The following is a 6,700-nucleotide window of genomic DNA, read 5'->3' as shown; positions in this document are numbered from 1 at the left end:
AGGAGAATAAGGATTTGGGGCGAATATTTTGTATGTAGAAAATTAAGGGCTGTAAAGATGACTCAGTGGTTAAAAGCACTGATTGCCCTTCCAGAGGTCCTGAGTTCAATTCCCAGCAACCACAGGGTGGCTCACAACCATCTGTAATGGGACATGATGCCCTCTTCCGGTATGCAGGCATTCATATAGATGGAACATTCATACATTAAAATAATAAAGAAAATTAAAATATTTATCATATATCCCAAGATACAAATCGAGACTTCAGAACTACTATTAGTGTATATCGGTATGTTTATTGTTAATTTTAAAGGTTTATTTCTATTAATTTTGTAAAGAGAGTTAATAAAAATAATTTTAAAGTTACTAATTTCTTAAGTTATATCAAATTATTATAAACAAAGACAGTAATTATCACCCACAATCTCTATGTAAAGGAAATCTTTGAAAATATTCAAGCCAACTTAAAACTTTTAAACCAATCAAAAACTCATTCTTGATTTTAAAATATTATACATTAAAATATTTGTACGAAGGAAAACAATTCATTCTACATTTTTAGAAACTCTCAGGAAATAAGTGCATTATGCCAATAGATATTTTCCACACAGAAACAGTTATACTAAAAACCATGACACAGAAGATGATCGAAATAATAGGGGTGGTTACCTGGTAGGACAGTCGCTTCTGTGGTTCTGGGTATAGGGGAGTCTCCTCTTGAAAAATGAAGTTTCCAAGATCTCCAAATATGGCGCTGCAAGCGGTATTTGCTTGGCCAATGTTGACACTGGGTTTCTGGCATCACTTGCAACTGTTTAACCTGTCAATATGGTCCATGACCATCCCAGTCCAGGTTCAGCTACTTAATATGTTAGCAATTCCAGGAAGTTGTATAAACACGATGACAGAGAATACGCGTGAACAATTCTCCACAAACAGAAATACCTTCCCAAGTGCTGAGGAATCCAGTACCTGGTGAGAATGTAGACATAGGCAAAGATGCATTGAAGAATGCTAGATTCACATGAGCTGTGAAACTTTGCCCCCAAACCTGGGCAGCACAGCATGGCGATGTGCTCTGCATGGATAAAGGAGAATAATGCAAGCATCACCTTTCAGAGGTGCTAGTACCAAGCCTATCTCAGGAAACTCCAGTATCAGGCCAGCCCTGCACACCCTCACTCCAGTATAATAACTGCCAGCCCAACCAACAGGCCCACCCCAGTGGACCCCTTTCCAGGACAGTTATTGTAGATTCAGTGGACATGAGTACATGGATATGGTCACTGAAGGCTCAGTTTCCAGGCAGGCTCGTTTCAATGTCAGCACTTTAAGGTAGTCCTCAAACATAAGAGTCCTGGCTCCACTGAACCGAGGATCCAGGCATGAACCCTGTGGACTCAGTGTAATCCCAATGGACCCTGATGCCAGGTTATTTTCTGTGGACCCAAAATTTAAACTTAGCCTCACACATACAACTCTAACTCCATAGTTGGCATACCCAGAATCTATTGATTAGCTAACCAATAGGTTTGCCTGGTGAAACAATCTTAAAAAGCCTAAAATAATTGTGGGGCTTGCAAAGTATCTCAGTGGGTAAAGGCATTTGCCATCAAGCCCGAAGGCACACACACTCACACAACAGTTGAATAAATGAAAAAAAAGAATATAAATAATACTTCCCCAAAGAGAAGCTCAGAATATAATGTCTTTATTGACGATTTCTACCATATAGTTAAAGAAGAATTAGCATTAGTTTTTCCCGGGTTCTTTTGTATTTTGTCATCATATGATGCAGCCAGAAGTCCCAGACAGGAGACTATCACCATGCCTTCCAGACTCTTCCACCATGCTGTTTGGACTCGTCAGACTTATCAGACATATGAACCAAAGAAATCCCTATTTTGTATGTATCACCCAGTATCAGGTATTTTATTACAGTAACACAAAAACGGGTGGAGACTTGATATCATATGACCACCTGATATGGTTGCTGGGAACTGAATTGGTCCTCTTCAAGCACCCCTGAGCTATCACTCCAACCTCTAGATCTTCAGAGTGTTAGATTACTACAGGTGTACACAACTGTGACCTGGCACATACATCATAGTCATGTGGGATGGTGACCGTTTTCATACCATTGATAGTGGTAATAATCTCACAGTGTACCTGCACACCAAGACATAATTATATTGCAAACATATTAAGAACCGTAATTATACATGTGTGTGCGGGTGTGTTTAAATGCTTATCTTGAAGAGAAAATTATAATTTATGTCAGGGACACACAATTCAAGTATGTTTTCAGTTTTGAAAATAATCATATCACCCCTTTATTTGGGGATAAGTAGTTTGAGTCTTGCCTATTTGCATTTGCGTGTGTGTGTGTGTGTGTGTGTGTGTGTGTGTGTGTGTGTGTGCCTAGAGGCACACCTGAATGTGGGGGTGGGGTGGACAGCTCCCCCTACAGGTGAATTGAAGCAAATGCTGTTATTGCCTTTCTACCTTTTTATAACACTTAAAATTTATGTTCAGATCCACACAATTCCGAGTTGATAAATCAAAATTTCCAGGACAAATCTGGTCCAGTATTTTATGTTCTAAAGCTTTAATGGAACTCAGCAATGCCCATTCACTGACGCACAGTCAAGGCCCAAACCAAAAATCAAACAAGCAGAGATTTTAATAACTGGTCCCGTACAGGGGAGGCTACTGAACCCTGCTGCACAGCACATCTGTAGTGGAGTTTACATTTTCCTGTCACTATTTCTATATTAGAGAAACATTCCCTGATTTACAGACTGCCTAGTCTCCCTCAGGGAACTCTATTTTAGTTTTAACTTTTAGAAAAGTGATTCCAGATATAATAAAAAGCATACAATTCCTTGAAACTTCTAACTTTCAGTCCTGGATTTGATAACTAATAATTTATTCCCTATTTTTGCTTTTTAAAAATATTTAAAGGCCATAATCACTTACCACTAAATCCCCCTCTGCTTTCCATTCTACAAGAACACAGTGTGTCATTTTAACTAGTAACATGGATTTGGAGAGAGTTGATTTGTAAAAATTTTGTATGTGCTGCTGGATGCAGAACTGTATGTATTAGGAACAAAGGATGCTGCAGATAAATATCTCTGGACTGCCATAGAGCAGCATGTTTAAACAGTATGTTGTGCTTCTTTCTAGAGACAGGATGCTAACCAGTATGTCAGTCACCAACAAAGAAAAACACTGTGGAAAAAAATTGGAATTTGTGATCTCATCTGCCACCAGGCTCAACAGTGGTGAAAAAAAAAGCTGTCAGTGCACAACATACACGGTCAGAGGTTTCTTGCCTACAAGGTTATATTCCAGACTTAAACATCCATAGATCTACTTCTGTGCTTAGTCTGAAGGTTCCTGACAATAGAATAGAAGTTATATGCTCAGAATACAAAAAGCTAAGATTTCTTCATGGATTTGTGAGAACAAAATCAGTTACATCCAAGAGAGCCAGCAGTAGGCAGAGTTCTAAGTGTTCCCTCCTAAATTTCCCTCTCTGATCCTGGAGAGTGTGCAGATGCGGTGAGCCAGTACCTCTGCAGAGACTGGGTTTCAGTGACTGTGGTTGATGAGAAATGCAATTTGGCAGATGTCATGAAGGTGACTATTCAGCTGACACTGAGTCCATCGAGGTAGAGACCATCTGAGTGGGCCAGAACTCATCACCAGGGCTCCTGCCACCAATTTTTAAAATTGCGTGTGTGTGTGTGTGTGTGTGTGTGTGTGTGTGTGTGTGTGTGATGCATGAGCCATGGTATGCTAGCTAATGGCCAAAGACAATTTACAGGAGTTGGTTCATATATATATATATATATATATATATATATATATATATCAATGAAGTTCGGATCATCAGGCTCAGCAGCAACCACGTTACCCACTGAGTCATGTCACCTTCCCTGCGATGTTCTAATAAGGAGAATTCAGTGAGATTTAAAGTATAAGAGGGCAGAGCAGCAGGGAGACTTTTTGGGGTGCTGCCTTGGATATGCAGGAGCCTTGAGACGAGGATGTGAGAGTCATCTCTGCCCAATGGCTCTTAAAGAGGGGAACCTCAGGCCTATACTCACCCCCACATACACACACAGATGAATATTTCCAATGACTTAGTGGGAACAAGATTCACCTCCCCACCCTCCCTTCCAACATCCTCCAAGCTCTTTTCCTCTTACTTTCTAGGTACAGTTTTGTCCCTCCCCACCCTCCCTTCCAACATCCTCCAAGCTCTTTTCCTCTTACTTTCTAGGTACAGTTTTGTCCCAGGTATCTGAATCCTCACATCCAACGGATCTCTGCTCAAATGCCCCCTCCCTACAGTTCCCACCCCTCATTCCTTTCCCGATGTTCCCTTCCCTTTGCAGAACTGGTTACCTCATCTACCCGCTCTGTGATCTTCTATAAGTGATAGTTATACTGGAGGGTAAGCTAAGATGCCTGTCTTACATGAGCTAAAATCACCTGTTGGAGAAATAGCTACACCGGCCCTAACTCTAATGAATACTCTTATGCTGCTACTCTGGTGAAAGCTAGTTAATTGTAGCAAGTGCTACTTTTGACTTACACTGACACTGCATTTTATATATACAGCCACAAGAGTATACAGTGATCAAACCGAACTAGTTAACCTATCATATTACAATAATTTTTGTGGTAAGAGCATGTAATCAACTCTTATCAGTTTTCAAGGGTGTAGGTAATATATTGTATGTTGTAAATATGATAGGCCCCAAAACATTGGTCTTTCCTGAGATCTTGTACCTTTCAATTAACATCTACCCATTTCCTTCATTTGATCCATTGGTGGCAATGGACCCTTGTCCCAGAGTACAGTGGAGCTCTGACTCCATGGGAACAGATGTGGCTCCTGATACTGCAACTGTCGTTCTGGGTCTTAGGTACTCTGCGACGAGCATCCTGAGGAACTGACCTATTTTCAAGCATGGTGGGCAGGCCTGGACTCTAGGTTTATTGGAGCCTAGAGATGCAGGCATGGGTCTGAAGCTTGGGTGTTGTCTGATAAAGCTTCAGACCTACGATCTGACCTGAACTGTGGACCTGGCTTCAGGTGGACCCATAGATTCTTAGAGGTGGAATTTGGCCCTAAAAGTCTAAAGTTCCTGGGCAAGTGACTGGGGGAGGTGGTGCAACTAGTCCATCGTTAATAATTACAGGAGACAGAATTGATTCAGAAATTTGTAATACAGCTATCCATAAGAAATGCCAGAGTGAGCCCACTTAGCTAGAAAATGGGGGAAATGATGGGTTAGCCTGGAGATCATAACCAGATTGTTGTATTTGGACAAGTTAGCTGTACTCTAAAGTGGATCTAAAAAGTATGGTAGAATTTTAAAGAAGAAACTCTGCATGTCATCAAATGTTATCACACTGAAACACCTGCACAAATGATACAGAAGAATTATTATTTTCATCAGAAAGAAAATTAGATAAAAACCAAGATGATGTCCCAAAAATGAGACTTGATTATTTACCATGATGCTGAGTTGACAAACCTGGATTTGCCTTGAGTGATGAAAAAAATCTTCTACTGAAGCAAGCTGGCAGTACACTGCCCTTGGTTTTCAAAGTATAGTTGAAGAGTGAGTGGTGGGAACACAGCATCATTCAGTATTCACCATTTCTTCTCCCTGTTTCTTCTCCACTCATCCCTTTCATCCCATATCCTAGAAGCTACTCAGTGACCTGGAGATTCTTCCGAGGATTAATCCTCTCTTTCCTTCAACTGCAGCTGGATAAACCTCAGGGAAGAACTCTGGCTTCATACTGCTTGAGTCAATAAACTTAAACAGAGAAAGCAGGTCATGCTGTAACACATGTGTGCCTGCACACATACATATCTACACACACACACTACACACACACACACACACACTAAATATAAGAACAAATAAATTAATGTTTAAAATGTAAAAATGTATAAGGCAAGGGTTAAATATATGGTGTAAATTGAGAGAAAGCCCATATACACAAGGGAAGCCAATTAAACTACCCCAAACCATTTGGGATGAGACTTTATACTTAGTCCCAATTTCTACATAATGAGAGGTTAGTCATTTAAGGGACTCTTTTCCAGTGTATGTTGTTTGATGTTGGGTTGTAGGTGCTGCCACATAGAGAAGCTCTCCAAGATCCTAAGCCTTCATTTCCCAAAGGAGCAGAGAGGGATGGCCTTCTTGGAAAAGACTGACACCTGGCTAGCTCAATCCAGTTACTTTATTCAAACATATACAAGGTTAATTGGGTCTGGGACAGGTTCCAACTATCAGAGTCACCTTGCTCTTGCTGCCCACAAGAACAGGCAGCCCACACAAATCTCGGTCTCTTTTGATAAGAATTCCAGGTCTGCCAGGAGTTCTCTTGGGATCAAGGTTGGTGCAGCTGCAAGCTCACGAGTAGCACCAAGTGCCAACTCTCCAGAGAAACAATTCTTCAAGGCTTAAACAGTTTCTCAGCCTCTACTGATTAATCCAAATATAGCAAAGGCTTTGATGAAACATTTCTCTCAAAGTCAGACACCAAGGCTTTACTATGCATGTCGCTTAAAGCCAGACATAAAACTGGCTTCACTACAAGTGTTCTGTTCTCTCTCTCTCTCTCTCTCTCTCTCTCTCTCTCTCTCTCTCTCTCTCTCTCTCTC

Source organism: Mesocricetus auratus, unplaced genomic scaffold, assembly GCF_017639785.1.
Source record: "Mesocricetus auratus isolate SY011 unplaced genomic scaffold, BCM_Maur_2.0 Super-Scaffold_100026, whole genome shotgun sequence".
Taxonomy (NCBI): Eukaryota; Metazoa; Chordata; class Mammalia; order Rodentia; family Cricetidae; genus Mesocricetus; species Mesocricetus auratus.
The sequence above is the reverse complement of the archived record's forward strand: the minus strand, read 5'-3'. Positions refer to the sequence as shown.